Source organism: Ovis canadensis, chromosome 21, assembly GCF_042477335.2.
Source record: "Ovis canadensis isolate MfBH-ARS-UI-01 breed Bighorn chromosome 21, ARS-UI_OviCan_v2, whole genome shotgun sequence".
Taxonomy (NCBI): domain Eukaryota; kingdom Metazoa; phylum Chordata; class Mammalia; order Artiodactyla; family Bovidae; genus Ovis; species Ovis canadensis.
Genome location: NC_091265.1, coordinates 953,641 through 977,713, shown reverse-complemented (window position 1 = coordinate 977,713; position 24,073 = coordinate 953,641). Strand labels below are relative to the sequence as shown.

General features: G+C 50.4%; 1 long non-coding RNA gene across 2 annotated transcripts; it reads left to right on the top strand.

The window, feature by feature from the left end:
- Positions 1-514: 514 nt before the first annotated feature.
- Positions 515-15,023, top strand: LOC138427108 (uncharacterized). 2 transcript variants are annotated; one of them, XR_011251912.1, is made up of 5 exons: positions 521-670; positions 2,173-2,279; positions 3,987-4,120; positions 6,166-6,286; positions 12,282-15,023. It is a non-coding gene; the product is annotated as an uncharacterized lncRNA (long non-coding RNA). The 2 variants fall into 2 exon arrangements; XR_011251913.1 differs by lacking the exon at positions 2,173-2,279 and having other exon boundaries at positions 515-670; positions 12,282-15,022.
- Positions 15,024-24,073: the final 9,050 nt, after the last annotated feature.

Genomic DNA, 24,073 nt, shown 5'->3' with positions numbered 1-24,073 from the left:
TGAACAAGTTGGGGGGTTGCCCGAACCCTAACCCTAAGCTAAACAATAAACCTCTAAAATAAAAATAAACGTTTCTGGTCTAAGTCCCGCCTGTTGCTGTCCCCCGCCCCCTAAGAGCAAAAGAGTTAAGCTGCAGACTTGAACTCCTGACTTACAGACCATCGTCTGCCTGCTCACCAGCGCACCTAACCGCTACGCTACAGAGGCTTGCTGTTCTGACAGAGCTCCCGGACCCTCTTCAAGCCTCTGCCCGCCAGGGTCTGGCTCTATAGACTATCATGGCTGTCCTAGGTCATCTTTGCTTTCTATAGTCATAGTTTTATCCCTAAATCATAGACAGATCAGCTGAGAAAAAGCTTGGATTGTCTCGGTGGGGTGGATTTGCTTGTCCTTGTGTTTCACCTGGAGGCAGTCGCAGTCCCGCGGGCCTGTCCTGGAAGGGGGCGTGGGGGTGGGGCGCACCGTGAGCGCGTCGGGGGCGGGGCGAGCCTGGGCGGCTGGTCAGGAGCGCGGCTCACGTGAGCGGGTCTGGGGCGGGATGAACATGGCGGCGCGTCGGGGGCCAGGGCTCTCAGGGCTCGCCATTGCAGCTGGGAATGCTCGTTTCGTGGGCTCCTGGGTCCCCGTCGATTGGCACCCAGCGAGCAGAGCGCAGGGCTGTGGGCCACAGGTAAGGGAACTCGGACTGGGCGGAGCAGGGAACCATGTATTCTGCCCTCTTTGTTTGCAGTCTCGGAGCCGACTAAAATGGCGGTCGCAGAAAAGCCTCGCCTTTGGGGCCAAGGGTTTTACTGCTTTACCCCTTTGCATAAAGCTCAGACCCGCGCGGTTTTCCCAAGCAGCCTAGTGTATTGCTTCCTACAGGCCTGGAGAGGATAACAGGCAGGAAGGCCAGGGGTCTCCAGACAGAGAAAATAGACTGCAAGTGTCAGACGTTTTTTTCTCTCTCTTAAGAGGCCGGAGGAGACAAAAGAGTGCTGCATTTTTTTTTCTCCATCTTGATACAAATTTAAAAGGTTTCTCAGAAATTTCTGTGTTGCCATGACCACTCCTGGCTCCACCTGAATTTAACTTTCCTCAAACCTTGAACTAAGCAATGCATTTTTCTTATGGAAATGTTTGTCTTAAGGTATGCTAATGTACTATGTATTTACCCAAGGCTCTGTCTTCAGGTCAGTTTCCCCTAAAGGCTCAGAAAAAACTTGACAAACCAGTATGTTTTACTCATACCTTGTTCTCTTAATCTATGTGAATGAAACTATATATTTGCTTGGAAATCTGCCTTTCTTCAAGATTCATGTCCATCATTTTATGGCCTGGGATGACTCATCTGCTGCCAATGTTATCTCAATGCATGCTGTGGGTGAGGGGCCTGGTGCCATTCTCTGACACATTGTCTTTCTTTCATTAGCAGACTGCTAGTGGCTCTATAACATCTGGCTAAAGACTAGCAGGGGGTACTCTTCCCCCTTTTACTGTCTACGTCAGCAGCTCTCTCGATCTCTTTTATATTTTAATAAAACTTTTTAACAGAAAACCTCTGAGCCATCAAGCTTCGTCACTTGCCCTGGATTGAATTCTCCTCTGGAGTCCAAGAATGCTGGCATCTTTTGTGGTTTAGCAACCACCTTTCAGCCTTTTGAAATTCATATTGAATCTTCATTTCAGATTGAAGATGCATTCCATGGTATTGCCAACTGAAGCCTTTTCATCGCTATGGCATATCTGTCCATGTCTTTAGGGTATTTTTCAGCAATCATGTATCATTTCCAGTGTGCCAGTCTTGTTATCCTCATTCTGTCCATAGCAAAGTCTTTTATTAATGTTGACATGACTGAAAGGGAATCGTTTGTTTAAATTCCTTTTCAGATTGTTATTTGCTGGTGTATACAGATAACACTGTGTCATCATTCATTTGTATCAGTTTGGACAGCTTGATAGTTGTCTTTAGTTTCTTTAATTTCTCATAATTTAAGATGACCCTGTCTCATATATTTACAGTCTCACCCCTAGTCTCAGTCATTTCTTCAAAGAACTGTCCTTTTTTTAAACATTACATTATTTTTGACTGTGCTGGGTCTTTATTGCTCGTTTGTCTAGTTGTAGTGAGCAGAGGCTACCCTCTAGTTGCTGTGCCATGGCTTCTCATTGCAGTGCTTTCTCTGTTTGCAGAACTTGGGCTCTGGAGCATGCAAACTTCAAGAGCTGTTCAAGGGCTTCGTTGCCCCTGGGCGTGTGGAATCTCCTACACAGGAATTGAACCCGTGTTCCCTGCATCGGTAGGCAGATTCTTTACCACCGGGCCATTGGAGATGTTTCCTGTTCCCTTTTATTAGAGAATGATATTTAAAACATACATGTAGGAGCTCAATATGCTCAGCTGACAATACATGGATATATATATATATATATCCATGTATTCCAGCTCACCTTTGAACATATTCAGTTAAAGGTAATTTGTGATGTCTCCAACCTGATCCACCACGACATGGACATTGTAACGTTTCCTTTTGTTTATCTGTAACTTTGCATTCCAATGGTAAGATACCTGGCTTCCACCGCTTGTCATACACAGAATTCAGTGCTTGTCCCACGTGGTTACTGAAAAAAAAACTGTCAGATTGTCTTTCAAAGGGGGCTCTGCATGCATTGCACCAGTATCTTGAGTATGTTTTTGTATGATAGTTTACTATCAGTATACCCTCAGTGGCCAGGTGTCTATTTCAGTCGCTACCAATTATGAATGGGCTTGTTTGCTCTAGTGTTCTTGGACAATTCGAATACAGTTTCTTTGTCAGATATGCATTGTTTTAGGAAAACAGTTTTATTGATTGTTGGCTGTGTTGCCTCTTTGTGTGTGGGCTTTTCTCTAGTTTTGGTGAGCATGGGCCATAACTAGTGGTTTGCAGGCTTCTCACTGCAGTGTCTCCTCTTGTTGAGGGGCACAGGCTCACGGGCTTCAGTGGCTGCAGCATGTGAACTCGGCATCGTGGCTTCCAGGATCTAGAGCACAGGCTCGCTCGGCTGTTGTGGCACACGGGCTCCATAGGATGTGGGATCTTCCCATCCTAGGGATCGCACATGCATCTCCAGCACCGGGGGGTGGATTCTTTACTATGGAACCACCAGGGCATATTTTAGACTAGTTTTCCACACATGTATCTAGTGAAAGAGGCCAGGATCAAGAGGCATGGCAGCTGGGAATCCTCAGCCCCAGCTCTGGTGTGCTATCCAAAGCTCTGGGGCCTTTGGTGAGCAGCTCAGCTTCCCTGGGACTGTTTCCTCCCATCAGAAATGCCCTGCTTTTGGACTGTAGCCCACCAAGCTCCTCTGTCCCTGGGATTTCTGAGACCAGAGTACTGCAGGTGGTGCCATTTCCTTCTCTGCTGCTGCTGCTGCTGCTGCTGCTGCTGCTGCTGCTGCTGCTGCTGCTGCTGCGTCGCTTCAGTCGTGCCTGACTCTGCGCGACCCCATAGACAGCAGCCTACCAGGCTCCTCTGTCCCTGGGATTCTCCAGGCAAGAACACTGGAGTGGGTTGCCATGTCCTTCTCCAGTGCATGAAAGTGAAAAGTGAAAGTGAAGCCACTCAGTGAAGTCGTGTCCGTCTCTTAGTGACCCCGGGGTTGCAGCCTACCAGGCTCCTCTGTCCGTGGGATTCTCCAGGCAATGGTACTGGAGTGGGCTGCCATTGCCTTCTCTGATTTCCTTCTCTGCAAGATAGCGTTTTGAAGATATTTTCTCCTGGATATTGCTTTTGATGAAGGAAGGGGGATCCCTTTCAGGGCTTGAGAGTGAGTTCTTGTCTGACACTGGGCAATGAGTTGTCTGAGGAGAGGAGTGCTGTCCAAGCGAGAGGCTTTATTGGGAAGGGCTGCCAGGGTGGAGGGCAGGAGGGTGAGGGAAACGGAGAGAACCACTCTGTCACGTGGCTCACAGTCTCAGGTTTTATGGTCATCGGGCTCATTTCTGGTTTGTCTCTTGCCAGGCATTCTGAATTGGGATCCTTCTTGGGGGCACACGCATCACTCAGCTGAGATGGATTCCAGCGAAGTGGATCCTGGGAGGTTGGTAGGACCTCTGAACTGGAGCCTCCCATCTCCTGACCTCTCCAGAATTCTGGTTGGTGGTAGCTTGTTCGTTCCTTGTTCCTTCCCAGGACCTCCTGTTGTAAGATGATTCCTGCAAGTGTTTTCTTTTCTCTGTTGCCTGGCCAGGGTGGGTGGTCCGTGGTTCATTTAACAGTTTGTTTTTGGTTCTCTCGAGTAAGGTCCTCCACAGGGTAAATGTATGAAATGATAAAAGGCAATGTTTTAAATAATTTATATTCATAATTTGGTAAGTTGGCTTGTTTTGTGTATGTTAGACCTGATCACCAGACCAACGGTCATGTAGAACTTTTGCAGTTTTCTAAAATTCTATAGTTTTTTAAATGGAGTTACCTTGTTGCAAAGTTTGTGTTTATGTTCATATTTTTTTAAAGTTATTTCTTTTAGTTGATTGATCATTGCTTTACAATACTGGTTTGATTTGTCATACATCCACATGAATTAACCATAGGTGTACCTATGTCCTCTTGCTCTTGAATCTCCCTCCCACCTCGCACGCATTCCCACCTCTCCAGGTTACTACTGAGCCCCAGTTTGAGTTCCCTGAATCATACAGCAAATTCCCATTGGTTGTCTATTTACAAATGTAGGTGTACCTGCATCCATGCTGCTCTCTCCATTCATCTCACCCTCTCCCTCTTGTTCCCCACCCTCGTCTGTAAGTCTGTTCTCTATGTCTGCACCTCCATTGCTGCTCTGTGAACAGACTCGTCAGTACCATCCTTCTAGATTCCATGTTTTTCTCTCTTTGACTGACTTCCCTCCCCTTTATTAGAACAAACTCAAATGTGTTCCTTTTTATGGCTGCATTCCATGCAGGCTCTGATTGTTCCTTAGCCATGTTTTGCGGAGGGTCATGGAGCTATTCTGCTCCATTTCAGTTTGGGCTTCCAGTCTGAGTGCTCACAGCAGAGCTGCTTCTGGGTGAGCCCTCTGAGGTCTGTGAGCACCGGGCTGCCCGCTCTTCTCTTGTGGCCCGCAGGGGGCGCCAAAGGCCCCTCTGACCCGCGGGCGCAGGACGCTTTGCCTTTAGACTCTGCTCCGTGAGCAGCTGGCGGGAGCTTTGTCTCCTCAGGACCATCAGGGCTCAGGCTTCTGGATAACAGGGCTGCATCCAGGCTGAGAGGAGCAGGGTTGCCTCAGTGCCCACCAGCAGGGAGGCGCTGCAAGAGCGAAAAATGAGGATGGAGTAGACGTTTCCTGTGTCCAGCTGAGGGCTGACTGGAGGTCCATCTCAGAGGACTCAGGGGGAAAGAGCTCCGTGTGCAAAGCGGTGGGTTTTCAGTTAGATTTGCGTTAGATGATGTAGAGGATGAACACTGATGTTCTTCCGTGTAGGTGGCCATTTTCCTGTCACTGTTTCTTGAGAAGACTGTCCTTTCCTCTTCGCTCGTTCCTGGTTTGATTTTCAGGAACTGACCATGTACAGGTGGGTTCGTTTCTGGGCTCTCTATTCTCTCCTGGAGTCCATGTGTCTGTGTTCCTGCCAGTTCCTCACTGTGGTGGTCACTACAGCTCCGTGATGTAGTTTGAAGAGGGATAGGAAGATGCCTCCAGCTGTGTTCCTCTTTCTCAGAGTCTTTTTGGCCGTTTAAGGTCCTGTTCAACAGTAGCAGCCTAATATTAGGAATATTTCTATTTCTGTGAAAAATGCCATTGAATATTATTTTGTGATTGCAGTCCGTGTATTTGTTGATGACTTTGGTTGGAATGGACCTTTTAATTCCTCATTGTTCCAGTGCATGAGCGTGGAATAATTTTCTGTGTGTTTGTATTTTCTTTGGTTTCTTTATCAGTGCCTTCTAGTTTTCTGACTACTGGTTTTTTATGTTCTTGATTAAGTTTGTTGCTAGATGTTTTATTTAAGTGGGATTTTCTTAATATTTTTTTCCTGATTGTTATTAGTGTATAGAAATGCAAGTGATTTTTGGACTGTAAAGGGTAGTATTTTATGATTGTAAATTAATCCAAAATGATTCAGCTTTACTGAATGTAGTCTAACAACTTTTTGTGAAGTGATGTGGAACATTTTATCTGTAAGATCTGTTTCTCCTGCAGTAGGTCATCCAGAGGACCCAAGACATGGTGGTTACTAATAGACTTCCCACACTACTTCTTCATTCCACGTGGACTCCTTCACGGGCAGTGAGCATCGCAGCTTCCCTTGAACTTCATCTGGGTAAGTCTTGGCCTGTATCAGAAAGTTTCCTGCCTGTCTGCGCTAAATTTCTTTTGTGGTATTGACATGGTTGTTTTGAAACCTAGTATACTTTCCAGTCATTTAAAATGTACAGAAAATGCCTAGCAATGGGAACAAGTGCTAGCATTTGCCACATCATCTAAAATACTCTATGTGTTTTATCCAAAATGGGTACCTTCTGCAGAACCAGCACATAATCTCCAAAATCAGGAAATCATATGGTACCTACATTATAATGTAATCCACTGCCCCACTTCCACTTTTAGCAATTGTTCAAGTGTATGAATATATCTTTTGTTTCCATCTTCATCCTTTTTTCTTTATTTAGAGTGTTACTGAGATTTTCAGTTATTTGGACAAACTTGATGGATTGAAAGCAGACATGGTGAATAAGGGTTCTGGGTGGCCTTTTCGATGTGGATTTCTTTTTCACTGAAGATGGTTTTAATATTTATTCATGTGGTAACATGTATGAATCCTGCATTCTTTCCCCCCCCCCCCCCATAGTAATTAAAAATAAATAATATGCCATTTACCATTTAGATATTTGTAAGCATACAGTGTTGTAGCAGACAACCTTTTCTTGTTTTGCAAACCAGTTTAATAATGTGCACCTTGTGCGTGCTTTGGAGAAACTCAGGAAACTGAGTCAGTGACTGAAATGGCCCAAGATATCACCTTAGATTCCATCTTCATCTGAAAACAAAACAGGCACTTTCTGGTGGTCCAGTGGCTGAGACTGGACACTCCCAAAGAAGGAGGCCCAGGTTCATTCCCTGATCCAAGAGCTAGATCTCCCATGCCACAAAGGAGAATTTGCATGTTGTAGCTAAATATCTGGCTTACCTCAATGAAGGTTGACCTGGCGCAGCCAAATTAAAAAAGAAACAAATATTTTACAGATACAACCAAAGGAAAGGAAGGGTATGGTTGTTGTGCAGATTTACGGCTTAGCTTTCCCTATCGATAGAAAAGAAAAAAGAGTTTCAAAAGACTGTGTCTCATCCTTCTATCTGGCATATAGAGAGGATTCCTTTGAAATGAGATTTCTCTGGTAAATGTGACTCACAGAAGAGCTGTCTTGAACTTGGGTTTCAGAGATGATCATGTGTCCTCTAAAAAAAAAAGTTAATTGGGTCCCACTAATTCTCATGCTGAGGTGGTATATTTTGTGGTAGCATTTGCTCCCCTTCACTTTGGATGTATCCCCATTTGTTTACACTGTCATCTACTGAAGACATCCTGATATTTGAAAGTTTTTAGTTATTACAAGTAGAGCTGTTGTATATAATCATGTGATACTTTTTGTCTGGACGTTTTCAAAGCTGTTTAGTAAGTGCTAGCCATATAGTATTCAGGTCACAGGTGAGCTTTGTTTAGCTGTGGAAAAATCCAGCTATGTTTCTCTGTGGCATGTGGGATCTTCTGGGGTAAGGGATCAAACTAGAGTGTCTTGCATTGTCAGGCAGATTCTTTACCACTGAGCCACCGGAGAAGTTGTGCCCTACCCCCGTTTTTTTTTTTTGAGTTTACTGGATCTAATAGGTGTGCAGTGCTACCTCACTGTTATTTTAGTTTGTAATTTCCTAATGATATGTGATTTTGAGTCTTTTTGATAGGCTTATTTGCTATCTTTATATTTTTGTAGGCCAGGTGTTTAGGTGTATACATTTTTTATGAGATTGTTCTAGATTTTTTGGTATATTTGGAGTACAATCCTTTATCAGATATGTATTTTATAAATATATTTTCCTGTGGCTTGTGTTTAAGTTTTGTGAATAAGGTTTTTCACAGTTTAAATGTCTAATTCTTTAAAGTTAATGTTATATATGTTTTATATCCTTTTTTGGATAGACTTTAGTGTGTTGTTGTTGTTGTTGTTAAATTTTATAAGCAGAAGTGAGGTACTGTAGATACAGTTTTAAGCTAAGCTGAGGTACCATAGATACAGTTTTGCCTTTTGTCTGTTAAGAAGTTTGAGTGAGTTTGGTGTACACTGTATATAACATTATGTCTACATTCATTTGACTGGATATAGCTTCCAATTATTTGTCTAATTGGTTTTGGAGATATCACGGGAAGTCAGTTTTTCCAAGGGAAACTGAGGTCCATGAAACATGAACTCTTTTCGATCGGTCGGAATCACTCTCTGCTATTTCTGACAGATTTGACTTGTTTGGATATCTCATATGAGTGGAATCACAGAACGTTTGTCTTTTCTTGGTCTGGTTTATTTCACATGATCTAATGACCATAAGGTTTGTCCACATTGTCGCATTGTCAGAATTACTGACTTTGAAGGGCCGAATCAGATTCCATTGTGTGTATACCACAGTTTGTTTATGGAATTGGCTGCCATGGACACTTAGATCACTTCTGTTTGTTTGCCAGTGTGAATCATGCTGTTGTGAGTATGACGGAAGAAGTATCCATTTTTTCAGCCCCCTTTCCCAATCCTTTTGGGTACATAGCTTGAATTGGAATCGAACTATGTATTTATTCCATGTGTTTGTTTTGGAGTCATTTCTGTAATGTCTTGCAGAGTGGCAGCACCATTTAATGTACTTTTTCGTATGGTGGAATACCGTTCAAGCTTCTGAATATACCTTGTGTTGCATATTCAGTCTCCCACCAACGGACACTTGAATGAGTTCTACCTTTGAGCTATTGTGAATGTCACTATGAGTATTTGTGTACCAGTTTTTGTTTGAATTATTAACAAGTACATTACTATATATAAAAGAAGCCACAAGGACCTACTGTACAGTTTAGGAAACTATTAAATATCTTATGATAATGTATAATGGAAGAGAATCTCAAAAGGAATATATGAAAAGCACATAGTAACCATGATATTTATTGTGCCAACACTATGAGTTATCATAGCACTACTCAACGTGTATTTATACATGTCAGTAAAATATTCACATCTGTAAGGATATTATAAAAAATTATATAAAAAATCAAGAATTCAAACAGAGATTAAATAAACTTCCTGTCATTGCTCATCATCATTTATACATTCATACTACCTGTAACACTCATTGTATAAGTGCTGGACTAGCAATTGATGTTCTCGTAAACCAAGAGATTGTGAAGGTGTAAGGAAATATAGCTTATTGAATTCCTTAATGAAGGATTATAGAACTCTATGTCCATGAAGTGAATGAAATTCCATTTTTTTGAACCACATTCTTACTAGAGTGATGAGCTTCCACCCCACCCAACGTTAGTTCACAATGAAATCCTGCAGTCCTCTGGCCTCAATGTCTGCTTCCTGCTACCAAGAAAGAAAAGATGAGGAAGTCCTGACAAAACCGATGCTATTTTTCTTTTTCTGATTTGTATTTTATCGCAGGGCTTGGCAAAAAGAGGGCCCAACCTGTTTTTAGAGTTCCATCCCAAGGGTTCCTCTGGCATGTTCCCTATGTTGACAAAGTGCTGATTATTTTCAACAAAGGACAATGATCTGCACTTCACTATCTGTTGCTTGAGCTGGAATAGCGGGCATCCCTTGAAGTGCATTCCTTCATGCTGAAGTAGGCATCCCTGAAGCAATAGTATAAGAGGAACACATTTATCACGTAGACATCGCAGCCCATGCATTTGTAATAATTTTTCAGTTATACCCATCATCATCGGAGGAACTGACTTGTCCCAGTAACAACGAGAGTACCCAGTATAACAGTTCCTTGACTTATGAGTACTTCCTATGAGTACCCTTATGAGTACTTCTTCCAATGTTGTTTCTCCTACTTTGGTCATGAACAGTAGAAGCTGATGGCAGTGGTCCTTGAAATGTATGTCGATTCCTAGGTGGCACAGTTGATAAATAAAAAATCTGCCTACCAGTGCAGGAGGGGGAAGTGATGTGGGTTTGATCCCTGGTTCAGGAAGATAACAATTCATACACATGTTTTATGTGAACCAGTTTGATACTCATGAGTTTTTTCTTCTGTATACAGAAAAACAAATGCTGTTCAAGGACACTGAAAGAACCCTGATGTTGAAAATCAGATCTGTATTGTGAGCAATGCTTAGATATCCATGAGTCGAAGCATAGTATTATGCCTATCATCCTTGTATTTCTCTCAGTGAAATATGTTGAGGAAAACTCTTCATTCGTGGTCTAGATTCACGAAGAAGCTAAATAGCATTCATCCTTTACGTTGACAACTGTGAATTTAAATCTCCTGTGAATCCTATGTGACAACCACACATACCAACATGAGTTATCAGTATTATATCAATATTTTTAGTCCTATTGTATGTCAACTAAAAAAATCAGTATATAATTGTACATGAAGTCAAGACATAAAATCAGTGCAAATACAAAATGTTCCATTCCATCCTTTGAGAAAGGGAGAAAAACATCTCTGTGCTTAGCCTATTGCATTTTTATGTATTAGACCCTTAAGTAGTTTATTCACCACACCCTGTGAATGATTCACAAATCTTCAGAGAAGAAAGGATCATTTCTCTTGAACAATGAGTAGTTCAACTATTCTCAAAGCAAAGCCATAAGTGAGTCTTATTTTGGGTGAGACCATGAAAACTCAGTGTTTTCATTATGCTTGTGCTTATGATGGGAGGAGGTCTGAGAAAGCACTTCTGAAGGTTTATTCATACCAGTCGTTCTCATATGTATCGAGTCTTTAAAGGTCGAATCACCAAGGTGTTGCTTCTACACTTGTACTAGGCTGAGCAGCAACATTCCCTTTCTCCGTAAGTGCAGTAGACGTGTTCCCAACCTGTCTGTCTTCTGTCCTCTGGAGTATGCATTGCTTGAGCTCATCACAGCCTAGTAGATGGAAATCATCAGGATATTCTGGAAACCCTTTTTATTTCAGTCTGTTCAGGAGGTTACCACTGCTGCAAACCTCTGGATTTTACCAAGCGCTTTTAACAACCTCAGATGAAGGATATAAGTCAACACTGGTGACAGCCACGGGCTTCCATGGCCTATCCATGATTGTTGGCTTTGCTTTCATAATCATCCTGTTTCTTATACCAGCTAAACTGTCAGTGTATTTTTTAATTACCATTTTATCTTTGATGGTTTTTAGAGCTATTATGGATTTTCCTATATATCTTCACTTATCGGTGAGGGTCTTATGTTAGTAGTAGTTATGACAACTGACTTTCTGTCTGTTAGCTGTGGCAGAATAAAAAAAGAATGACCCACTGTATATTATTAATATTATGTATCAATATATTGTTAGTTTTATTGTTTGCAGTCATCCAATTCCAAGTTTCTGAAATAAACTTTCAGAAAAATCACATCCTTTTGAATGCCCATTTGACTGAATAGGAGCACGGAAATGTTCTTCCATAAAATTGTTTACAGTTTCCATTCCGTTTCTCCTGTTTGATGTAGATATTGGCCTTTGGTTCTATCAGTAGCTTTGCAAGTAAAAAAAAAAATTAATTAGAGCTCGTATGGTAATTTTACTGTTAGCAATAAGTTTAGCATAAAATGAACACAGAAGAGGTTACAGTAGACCAAATATGAAAGTCAGTTTAAAAGAAAACATAGTGTTGAATGTTTACAGTAGGAATATAGTTATGAAGTTCCTTTATTATTATTCTATCCTTTCCTTTTGTTTTGCAGGGGTGTTAATGTACAGATTCCAGTACTATGGCTAGAGCGAATAATAGTATCATTATTCTTGAGAGCAACTCTACTAAGTCTTCACGCTCATGTCACTCAAGGTTTTTTAATACCTATTATGTTAGTCGTGTTTGTAGTTTGTGAAGTCACATAAGTTGCATTCATTCAAGCAATAGTATCAAACAGCTATGGCATCAATTATAGATGTGAATCGATATCGAATGTGAATCCATTTCACTGTGACAAGTTATTATTGTAGATATTCTATTCATGCCAGTAACAAAGCTGTGCAGAAATAATACAATGTTTATTAAGAAAATAAGAGTTACTAATTTGTTTTATTATTCTATTTCTTTTAAACAGATTGAATGACAACAGGCTCAACTTTTCATTCACTTGTATGACTATGAGCGGTTTGACCAAGTTGAAGAAGATGACTCGTTTGTAGTCTTCCTCATCAGCTCATTCCATCTACTGGCTTTAAAATCATTTAGTACAGAGCTCACCGTCTAGGTGTTCATCCAGTGTTTTGTTTGCTTATCATGCAGGATCATTTTAAAAGGAAAAGTATGTGTGTATGAGTTAGAGCTCTGATCCCAGGAGTCCATGTAGAAGCTTCCCCTGAGAAATGTATCGTTTTTGCACCAATGCTACTGAAATGTGTGAATGTGGTATACCACGCGTCCCAATAAGTGTAAACAGCGTCATAGGCTACTTATTTGAAATGACCAGTACTCATGACATTCCATTCAACTGAGGACTAAATATAGCCAACGTAGGCTGTGTTTGCCAAATAGACTTTGAAGTATTCTTCACACAGTCCTTCATCGATGCCAGTTTTCAGATCGAAGAAACCCTTGCTCCATGAAGTTTGTGAACACATATACTCATGTTTTGTTTGAGATTTTAAAGTCATTCTTCAGTTTTGTTGGAGGAATGGTTCTGTATATGCCCCGTGGATCCCCAAATCCACTGATGTTCATGTGTCTTGGGGCTTCCCAGGTGGTTCTAGTGGTAAAGAACATGCAGAACATACCCATGCAGGAGACATGGGAGGTATGGATTCCATCCCTGGGGCAGGAAGATCTCCTGAGGGAGAGCATGGCAACCCCCTCCAGTATCTTTGCCTAGAGAATCTCATGGAGAGAGGAGCCTGGTGGGGCCTAGTCCATATGATCCCAAGGAGTTGGACACAATGTAAGTGACTTCGCACAGCACATGATTCGTTGTCATAGCTAATATAATGGAGATGACATAAAAAGAAGCACCAGCGGGCGAAAGTCAATATCCATCACTTTTAAACTTTGGAATGTATTGTGATATTTTACATCCATATTTGTATGACTTGATAGTTGGAGAATCGATGCATGTGAAGGCCTGGTTGTGTTATATGTATGTTGAGGGAAGATATATTTTTATGTGGTTTGACATATAGGTCCCATTTCATTCGTAGACATATGCATACTCATCACTTATCATCATTTTTTTTTTTTGAAAAGACCATTGTTTGGAAAGGTTGTTGTCTAACCATGAAAGATGCTTGAATTCTTGGGCTCCTTAGAGGAAGAATTCAACCCGGGGCCAGTGATGAGGGTTGATCAGTCAGAGCTTTTGTGTCCCAACGTTTTATTAAAGTATAAAAGAGAGAAAGCTTCTGACATAGACATCAGAAGGGGGCAGAAAGAGTGCCCCCCTACTCATCTTTGGCTGGATGTTATCTAGCTACTAGCAGTCTACTCATTAGAGAAAGGAATGGCAGCAGACCCCTCACCCACAAGATATATGGAGATGACCGTGGCACCAGGTGAGTCATCCTGGGCCATAAAACGATTGATATGAGCAAATGGATAGCTTCATTCACATAGATCAGGAGAGCCATGTATGAGTAAAGCATATTGGTTTGTCAAGTCAGTTCTGAGCCTTTAGGCAGAACCTACTTGAAGATAGAGTCTAGGGTAAATACATAGTACATTCACATAGCTTAAGGCAAACCTTTCCATGAGAAAAATGCCTTGGTCAGCTCAAAGTATGAGAAAAGTGAAGTTCAGGCGGAACCAGGTGTCATTATAGCAACACAGAATTGTAAGAGAAAATCTCTGTTTAAATTTGTATCAAGAAGGGGAAAAAAGATAACAGCTTGTTTCCTCCTGCCTCGGAAGTGACAGATAACAACTGTCTGACACTTGCACCCCATTTCCTCCCTTTGGAGACCCCTGGCCTTCCTGGCTGTTACCCTCTCAGTTTCATTCATTGAGCGTTTTCTGCCTTGTGAAACATTGGGCATAGAAGTATGTGTTTATTTAGGGGTATTTCATCCAATTTCATTTAAATGCATATGTGAATTAGAAAGTTTGACATGCTGTTGCTTTGTATACCGATTGGGAAATGTGAGCCTCCAAGCTTAATTTAGTTTTTCATGTTCATTTTTCTTTTTAGGGGTACAAAGAAAAATAATATGACTGTTAAGATCAGCTTTCGTATTTTTTGCCAAATATGAATTGGGATCACATCGATCAGAGATGAGTCTGTGCATGAAAGCCCTAATAACTAATGCTAATTGACTTCACTACCATGGGATGTTTTCATATCTATTGAGGATTTACTTCATGTATTTCGATTTTAACTTTCTGTCTCACAGCCTTGTTTGTAGATCAAAGCTATTTGAAATTGTCATCTGGTTTCAAATGGCTTGTGAGGTTATTCATGAGTGGTTCATAAAACCGAATGGATTGTACGTAGCCATACTTTGTTGTCATTCTATGAATTTGAAGAATGTCTGAAGAATGTCTGCAGTTATGCCTTAAAGATTCATACAATTGATGTCCAATATTTATCTCAATAGACTTGCTTTCAATTTGTAGTTTCCTATGCGTATGTCTTTCTTTATGGATTTGGGTAGAACTTGTATTGGAACACTGAAAAATCTGTGATATCAACCGTGCTGACCTTTCTGGTGGTCATCATTAAGATTTTCACGCTCTATGGATCCTAGTGGAAACAGGTGCTGTTCATCCTACTTTTGTGAAGATTGAACTCATCGTAGAAAGTGGAATTTGTTGAAATATTTATGGTATAAATAAATCTTGTCTCTATAATTACCCAGAGTCCTGGTGCGTATTTGATTGCTAAGTTATAAAATGTATGAGATAGATGTGATCCATCAATGGCGACTGGATAAGTGGTGGAGAGGTATTTTGGTGATGCAAGAGATTTAAATGATGTGATCATAGTATTTATATCCCTTTTATGTGGATAATGGGTCTTGGATCCATGTTTGAAACCTTACAACCTCGTCTTTTGTTATGCATGGGAAGTGTCAAAAATGAAGAAGATGCGGGTAGGTACTTCAAGGGTAAGTATAGGGCTGAGGGCGTGACTATGATGTGGGTTAGGGTTAGGATGTGGATGGGGGTCCGGTTAGGGTAGGGTAAAGGTTAGAGTTCGTGGAACAGCCCTCCAAACTTGTTAGGGTGAGGGGTGAGGTGTGAGGGTTCAGGATGAGGGTGAGGGTAAGGATTCAGGGTGAGGGTTAGGATTCAGGATGAGGGTGAGGATTCAGGGAGAGGGTGAGGGTGAGGGTTCAGGGAGAGGGTGAGGGTGAGGGTTCAGGGAGAGGGTGAGGGTGAGGGTTCAGGGTGAGGGCGTGGGTGAGGGTAAGGGTTCGGGGTGAGGGTTCAGAGTGAGCGTTCAGGGTGAAGGTGTGGGCCTCACATCTGATACAGGATTGTACTCCAAATATACCCATCCCTTCCCTTGAACAGACCTCTCACTATGGGAGCCCTTGGCAGTGTGGAACCCACCGGCCCCTAAGGCCTCCCAAAGGACGCCTGGGGCCTAGGTGCAAAGGCAATACAGGAGTGGAGCTGAGGCCAGGAAGGCGCCAGTGGCGTCTCCCAACTTTGCAAAGGCTGCTCCTTCCTGGGTAGGAAGCCTAGCAGCGAGGCAAGTCTGGGCAAGGTTCGCCCAGGGCAGAGCAGCCTCGCACCAGGAACTCTGCCAGATCGGGCCTCTGAGCAGAGCTGGAGCTCTGCCATCCTGGAGGCGCACTCGACTCCGCCCAAGCAGGGCTTGCAGCCTAAGGCGGCTGGGCTGCTTCGTCTTCCCCCTAGGAAGCTCGATTCCCGCATGCTGTTCACTCGGCTTCCAGGCGCCGGCTCCCTGCCCCTCCTTACGGTCTAGGATCAGGGGCTGCTTCCCCTGAGCTGGGGCTGTGGGCAGGAGCCCAGACACACAGGTGCAGGACCCAACCACCTGCACACGTCTCTGCTGGAGAGGAGAGCGCTAGGGAACCTACGTGTGTGAGGCAGCTACTGGGCGCCCACGGAGTCAGACTCGAGGTGTGCGGGGCTCCAGAGCCCCGCCAGGGGTCCAAGGAGCCTGGTGCTCACCGTGCGGCGCTGAGTCTGGGCTGTCAAGCAACCGCTGGAGGAGACCTGCACTTGCCCTTCCCTTGCCTCTGACAGAGCTCTCCCTGCTGGAGCCCTTGGCAGTGTGCAACCCACCGGCCCCTAAGCCATCCCCAAGGACGCCTGGTGCAAAGGCAAGGCAGGAGCAGAGCTGAGGCCAGGAAGGCGACAGTGGCATCTCCCAGGCTCAAGGAGCCTGCTCCTTCCATGGCAGGAAGCCTAGCAGCCAGGCAAGTCAGGGCAAGGCTCGGCCAGGGCAGAGCAGCCTCAGACCAGGAACTCTGCCAGATCGGGCCTCTGAGCAGAGCTGGAGATCTGCCATACTGGAGGCGCGCTCAGATCCAGCCAAGCAGGGCTTGAGCCGCACGTGGCTGGGCTGCCTCTTCTTACCTCGAGGAGGCTTGCCACCTTGAATGCTCTTCCTTCGGCTTCCAGGCGCGGAAGCTCTGTGCCTCCTGCAGGTCTTGGCTCAGGGGCTGCTTGCCCTGAGCTGGGGCTGTGGGCGGGAGTCAAGACACGCAGGGGCATACCCCAAACTGCTGCACACTTCTCTGCTGGGGAAGAGAGCGCAAGGGAACGACATGTGAGAGGCAGCTGATCGGCACCCACGGAGTCAGCCTCCAGGTATGCCGGGATGGAGACCCCAGCCAGTGGCCCTGGGAGGTGCGTTTCTTCGTGCGGCGCTGAGTCTCGGCGACCAAGCAACCGCTGGAGGATCCCTGCACTTGCCCTTCCCTTCCCTCTCACAGAGCTCGCCCTGCCTGAGCTCTTGGCAGTATGCAAGCCACCGGCCCCTAAGCATTACCCACGGACGCCTGGGGTCTAGGTTCAAAGGCAAGGCAGATGCGGAGCTGAGGTCAGGAAGGCGCCAGTGGCGTCTCCCAGGCTCACGCAGCCGGCTCCTTCCTGGGCAGGAAGCCTAGCAGTGAGGTAAGTCTGGGCAAGGCTCGCCCAGGGCAGAGCAGCCTCGCGCCAGCAACTCTGCCAGATCGGGCCTCTGAGCAGAGCTGGAGCCCTGCCGTCCTGGAGGCACACTCGGCTCCAGCCAAGTAGGGCTTGAATCAAAGGAGGCTGGACGGCCTCTTCTTCCCTCGAGGAGGCTCGCCTCCCCGCCAGCTCTTCACTCAGCTACCAGGTGGCGGCGCTCTGAGCCTCCTGCAGCTCTTGGCTCAGGGGCTGCTTGCCCTGAGCTGGGGCTGTGGGCGGGAGCCCAGGCACGCAGGGGCAGGCCCCAACCAGCTGCACACGTCTCGCCTGGGGAGGAGAGCGCTAGGGAAGCTACGTGTGTGAGGCAGCTGCTGGGGGCCAGGGAGTCAGCGTCGGGGTGTGCGGGGCAGCAGACCCCAGCCAGGGACCCTGGGAGCCTTTTGCACTCCGTGCGGCGCTGAGTCTGGGCAGCCCAGCAACCGCTGGAGGAGCCCTGCACTAGCCCTTCCCTTCCTTCGCACAGAGCTCTTCCTGCTGGAGCCCTTGGCAGTGTGCAAGCCACCGGCCCCTAAGCCCTCCCAATGGACGCCTGGGGCCTAGGTGCAAAGGCAAGGCAGGAGCGGAGCTGAGGCCAGAAAGGCGCCAGTGGCGTCTCCCAGCCTCGCGCAGCCGGCTCCTTCCTGGGCAGGAAGCCTAGCAGCGAGGCAAGTCTGGGCAAGGCTCGCCATGGGTAGCGCAGCCTCGCGCCAGCAACTCTGCCAGATCGGGCCTCTGAGCAGAGCTGGAGCTCTGCCGTCCTGGAGGCGCAATCGGCTCCAGCCAAGTAGGGCTTGAGACAAACGAGGCTGGGCTGCCTCTTCTTCCCTCGAGGAGGCTCGGCTCCCCGCCAGCTGTTCACTCGGCTTCCAGGTGGGGGCGCTCTGCGCCTCCTGCAGGTCTTGGCTCAGGGGCTGCTTGCCCTGAGCTGGGGCTGTGGGCGGGAGCCCAGGCACGCAGGGGCAGGCCCCAACCAGCTGCACACGTCTCTGCTGGGGAGGAGAGCGCTAGGGAAGCTACGTGTGTGAGTCAGCTGCTGGGTGCCCAGGGAGTCAGCCTCCGGGTGTGCGGGGCTGCAGACCCCAGCCAGGGGCCCTGGGAGCCTGGTGCACTCCGTGCGGCGCTGAGTCTGGGCGGCCAAGCAACCGCTGGAGGAGCCCTGCACTAGCCCTTCTCTTCCCTCGCACAGAGCTCTTCCGGCTTGAGCCCGTGGCAGTGTGCAAGCCACTGGCCCCTAAGCCCTCCCAATGGACGCCTGGGGCCTAGGTGCAAGGGCAAGGCAGGAGCGGAGCTGAGGCCAGGAAGGCGCCAGTGGCGTCTCCCAGCCTCGCGCAGCCGGCTCCTTCCTGGGCAGGAAGCCTAGCAGCGAGGCAAGTCTGGGCAAGGCTCGCCGAGGGCAGAGCAGCCTCGCGCCAGCAACTCTGCCAGATCGGGCCTCTGAGCAGAGCTGGAGCTCTGCCGTCCTGGAGGCGCACTCGGCTCCAGCCAAGTAGGGCTTGAGCCTAACGAGGCTGGGCTGCCTCTTCTTCCCTCGAGGAGGCTCGGCTCCCCGCCAGCTGTTCACTCGGCTTCCAGGTGGGGGCGCTCTGCGCCTCCTGCAGGTCTTGGCTCAGGGGCTGCTTGCCCTGAGCTGGGGCTGTGGGCGGGAGCCCAGGCACGCAGGGGCAGGCCCCAACCAGCTGCACACGTTTCTGCTGGGGAGGAGAGCGCTAGGGAAGCTACGTGTGTGAGGCAGCTGCTGGACTCCCAGGGAATCAGCCTCCGGGTGTGCGGGGCTGCAGACCCCAGCCAGGGGCCCTGGGAGCCTGGTGCACTCCGTGCGGCGTTGAGTCTGGGCGGCCAAGCAACCGCTGGAGGAGCCCTGCTCTAGCCCTTCCTTTCCCTGGCACAGAGCTCTTCCTGCTGGAGCCCTTGGCAGTGTGCAAGCCACCGGCCCCTAAGCCTTCCCCAAGGAAGCCTGGGGCCTAGGTGCAAAGGCAAGGCAGGAGCGGAGCTGAGGCCAGGAAGGAGCCAGTGGCGTCTCCCAGCCTCGCTCAGCCGGCTCCTTCCTGGGCAGGAAGCCTAGCAGCGAGGCAAGTCTGGGCAAGGCTTGCCCAGGGTAGAGCAGCCTCGCGCCAGCAACTCTGCCAGATCGGTGCTCTCACCAGAGCTCGAGCTTTGCCGTCCTGGAGGCGCACTCGGCTCCAGCCAAGTAGGGCTTGAGACAAACGACGCTGGGCTGCCTCTTCTTCCCTCGAGGAGGCTGGCCTCCCCGCCAGCTCTTCACTCGGCTTCCAGGTCGGGGCGCACTGCGCCTCCAGCAGGACTTGGATCAGGGGCTCCTTGCCCTGAACTGGGGCTGTGGGCGATAGCCCAGGCACTCAAGGGCAGGCCCCAACCAGCTGCACACGTCTCTGCTGGGGAGGAGAGCGCTAGTGAAGCTCCGTGTGTGAGGCAGTTGCTGGGCGCCCAGGGAGTCAGCTTCCGGGTGGGCGATGCTGCAGACCCCATGCAGGGGCCTGGGAGCCTGGTGCACTCCTTGCGGGGCTGAGTCTGGGCGGCCAAGCAACCGCTGAAGGAGCCCTGCACTAGCCCTTCCTTTCCCTGGCACAGAGCTCTTCCTCCTGGAGCCCTTGGCAGTGTGCAAGACACCGGCCCCTAAGCCCTTCCAAAGGCAGCCAGGGGCCTAGGTTCAAAGGCAAGGCAGGAGTGGAGCTGCGGCCAGGAAGGCACCAGTGGCGAATCCCAGCCTCGTGCAGCCTGCTCCTTCCTGGGCAGGAAGCCTAGCAGCGAGGCAAGTTTGGGCAAGGCTCGCTCAGGGCAGAGCAGACTCGCGCCATCAACTCTGCCAGATCGGGCCTCTGAGCAGAGCTGGAGCTCTGCCGACCTGGAGGCGCACTCGGCTCCAGCCAAGTAGGGCTTGAGCCAAACGAGGCTGGTCTGCCTCTTCTTCCCTCGAGGGAGCTGGCCTCCCCGCCAGCTGTTTACCCGGCTTCCAAGTGGGGGCGCTCAGCGACTCGTGCAGGTCTTGGCTCAGGGGGTGCTTGCCCTGAGCTGGGGCTGTGGGCAGGAGCCCAGGGACGCAGGGGAGGGCCCCAACCAGCTGCACACGTCTCTGCTGGGGAGGAGAGCGCTAGGGAAGCTACGTGTGTGAGGCAGCTGCTGGGCGCCCAGGGAGTCAGCCTCCAGGTGTGCGGGGCTGCAGACCCCAGCCAGGGGCCCTGGGAGCCTGGTGCACTACGTTCGGGGCTGAGTCTGGGCAGCCAAGCAACCGCTGGAGGTGCCCTGCACTTGCCTTTCCTTCCCTCTAACAGAGCTCTCCATGCTGGAACCCTTGGCAGTGTGCAAGCCACCGGCCCCTAAGCCCTCCCGAAGGACGCCTGGGGCTTAGGTGCAAAGGTAAGTCACGAGCGGAGATGAGGCCAGGAAGGCGCCAGTGGCGTCTCCCAGCCTCGCGCAGCCTGCTTCTTCCGGGCAGGAAGCCTAGCAGCGAGGCACGTCTGGGCAAGGCTCGCCCAGGGCAGAGCAGCCTCGCCCCAGCAACTCTGCCAGATCGGGCCACTGAGCAGAGCTGGAGCTCTGCCGTCCTGGAGGCGCCCTCGGCTCCAGCCAAGTAGGGCTTGAGCCAAACGAGGCTGGGCTGCCTCTTCTTCCCTCGAGAAGGCTCGCCTCCGGGCCAGTTCTTCACTCGGCTACCAGATGGGGGCGCTCTGCGCCCCCTGCAGGTCTTGGCTCAGGGGCTGCTTGCCCTGAGCTGGGGCTGTGGGCGGGAGCCCAGGCACGCAGGGGCAGGCCCCAACCAGCTGCACACGTCTCTGCTGGGGAGGAGAGCGCTAGGGAAGCTACGTGTGTGAGGCAGCTGCTGGGCGCCCAGGAAGTCAGCCTCCGGGTGTGCGGGGCTGCAGACAAGAGCCACGGGCCCTGGGAGGCTGGTGCACTCCGTTCGGCGCTGAGTCCGGGCGGCCAAGCAACCGCTGGAGGTGCCCTGCACTTGCCTTTCCTTCCCTCTCACAGAACTCTCCCTGCTGGAACACTTGGCAGTGTGCAAGACACCGGCCCCTAAGCCCTTCCAAAGGAAGCCAGGGGCCTAGGTTCAAAGGCGAGGCAGGAGCGCAGCTGCGGCCAGGAAGCCGCCAGTGGCGAATCCCAGCCTCGCGCAGCCGGCTCCTTCCTGGGCAGGAAGCCTAGCAGCGAGGCAAGTCTGGGCAAGGCTTGCCCAGGGCAGTGCAGCCTCGCGCCAGCAACTCTGCCAGATCGGGCCTCTGAGCAGAGCTGGAGCTCTGCCGACCTGGAGGCGCACTCGGCTCCAGCCAAGTAGGGCTTGAGCCAAACGAGCCTGGGCTACCTCTTCTTCGCTCGAGGGGGCTCGCCTCCTCGCCAGCTGTTCACTTGGCTTCCAGGTGGGGGCGCTCTGCGTCTCCTGCAGGTCTTTGCTCAGGGGCTGCTTGTCCTGATCTGGGGCTGTGGGCGGGACCCCGGCAGGCTGGGCCAGGCCCCAACCAGCTGCACACGTCTCTGCTGGGGAGGAGAGCGCTAGGGAAGCTACGTGTGTGAGGCAGCTGCTGGGCGCCCAGGGAGTCAGCTTCCGGGTGTGCGGGGCTGCAGACCCCATGCAGGGGCCCTGGGAGCCTGTTGCACTCCGTGCAGCACTGAGTCTCTGCGGCCAAGCAACCTCTGGCGGAGCCCTGCACTAGCCCTTCCTTTCCCTGGCACAGAGTTCTTCCTGCTGAAGCCCTTGGCAGTGTGCAAGCCACCGGCCCGTAAGCCCTCCCAAAGGACGCCTGGGGCCTAGGTGCAAAGGCAAGGAGCGAGGGGAGCTGAGGCCAGGAAGGCACCAGTGGCGTCTCCCAGCCTCGCGCAGCCTGCTTCTTCCAGGCAAGAAGCCTAGCAGCGAGGAAAGTCTGGGCAAGGCTCGCCCAGGGCAGAGCAGCCTCGCGCCAGCAACTCTGCCAGATCGGGCCTCTGAGCAGAGCTGGAGCTCTGCCGTCCTGGAGGCGCACTCGGCTCCAGCCAAGTAGGGCTTGAGCCAAACGAGGCTGGGCTGCCTCTTCTTCCCTCGAGGAGGCTCGCCTCCCCGCCAGCTGTTCACTCGGCTTCCAGGTGGAGGCGCTCTGCGCGTCCTGCAGGTCCTGGCTCAGGGGCTGCTTGTCTTGAGCTGGGGCTGTGGGCGGGTGCCCAGGCACGCAGGGGCAGGCCCCAACCAGCTGCACACGTCTCTGCTGGGGAGGAGAGCGCTAGGGAAGCTACGTGTGTGAGGCAGCTGCTGGGCGCCCAGGGAGTCAGCCTCCGGGTGTGCGGGGCTGCAGACCCCAGCCAGGGGCCCTGGGAGGCTGGTGCACTCCGTGCGGGGCTGAGTCTGGGCGGCCAAGCAACCGCTGAAGGAGCCCTGCACTAACACTTCCCTTCCCTCGCACAGAGTTCTTCCTGCTGAAGCCCTTGGCAGTGCGCAAGCCACCGGCCCCTAAGCCCTCCCAAAAGACTCCTGGGGCCTAGGTGCAAAGGCAAGGCAGGAGCGGAGCTGAGGCCAGGAAGGCGCCAGTGGCGTCTCCTAGCCTCGCGCAGCCTGCTTCTCCGGGCAGGAAGCCTAGCAGCGAGGCAAGTCTGGGCAAGGCTCGCCCAGGGCAGAGCAGCCTCGCCCCAGCAACTCTGCCAGATCGGGCCACTGAGCAGAGCTGGAGCTCTGCCGTCCTGGAGGCGCACTCGGCTCCAGCCAAGTAGGGCTTGAGCCAAACGAGGCTGGGCTGCCTCTTCTTCCCTCGAGGAGGCTCACCTCCCCGCCAGCTGTTCACTCGGCTTCCAGGTGGGGGCGCTCTGCGCCTCCTGCAGGTCTTGGCACAGGGGCTGCTTGCCCTGAGCTGGGGCTGTGGGCGGGAGCCCAGGCACGCAGGCCCAGGCCCCAAGCAGCTGCACACTTCTCTGCTGGGGAGGAGAGCGCTAGGGAAGCTACGTGTGTGAGGCAGATGCTGGGCGCCCAGGGAGTCAGCCTCTGGGTGTGCGGGGCTGCAGACCCCAGCCAGGGGCCCTGGGAGCCTGGGGCACTCCGTGCAGCGCTGAGCCTGGGCGGCCAAGCAACCGCTGGAGGAGCCCTGCACTGGCCCTTCCCTTCCCTCGCACAGAGCTCTTCCTGCTGGAACCTTTGGCAGTGTGCAGCCACCGGCCCCTAAGCCCTCCCCAAGGACGCCTGGGGCCGAGGTGCAAAGGCAAGGCAGGAGCGGAGCTGAGGCCAGGAAGGCTCCAGTGGCGTCTCCCAGCCTCGCGCAGCCTGCTTCTTCCGGGCAGGAAGCCTAGCAGCGAGGCAAGTCTGGGCAAGGCTCGCCCAGGGCAGAGCAGCCTCGTGCCAGCAACTCTGCCAGATCGGGCCTCTGAGCAGAGCTGGAGCTCTGCCGTCCTGGAGGCGCACTCGGCTCCAGCCAAGTAGGGCTTGAGCCAAACGAGGCTGGGCTGCCTCTTCTTCCCTCGAGGAGGCTCGCCTCCCCGCCAGCTGTTCACTCGGCTTCCAGGTGGGGGCGCTCTGCGCCTCCTGCAGGTCTTGGCTCAGGGGCTGCTTGCCATGAGCTGGGGCTGTGGGCGGGAGCCCAGGCACTCAGGGGCAGGCCCCAACCAGCTGCACACGTCTCTACTGGGGAGGAGAGCGCTAGGGAAGCTACGTGTGTGAGGCAGCTGCTGGGCGCCCAGGGAGTCAGCCTCCGTGTGTGGGGAGCTGCAGACAAGAGCCACGTGCCCTGGGAGGCTGGTGCACTCCGTTCGGCGCTGAGTCTGGGCGGCCAAGCAACCTCTGGAGGTGCCCTGCACTTGCCTTTCCTTCCC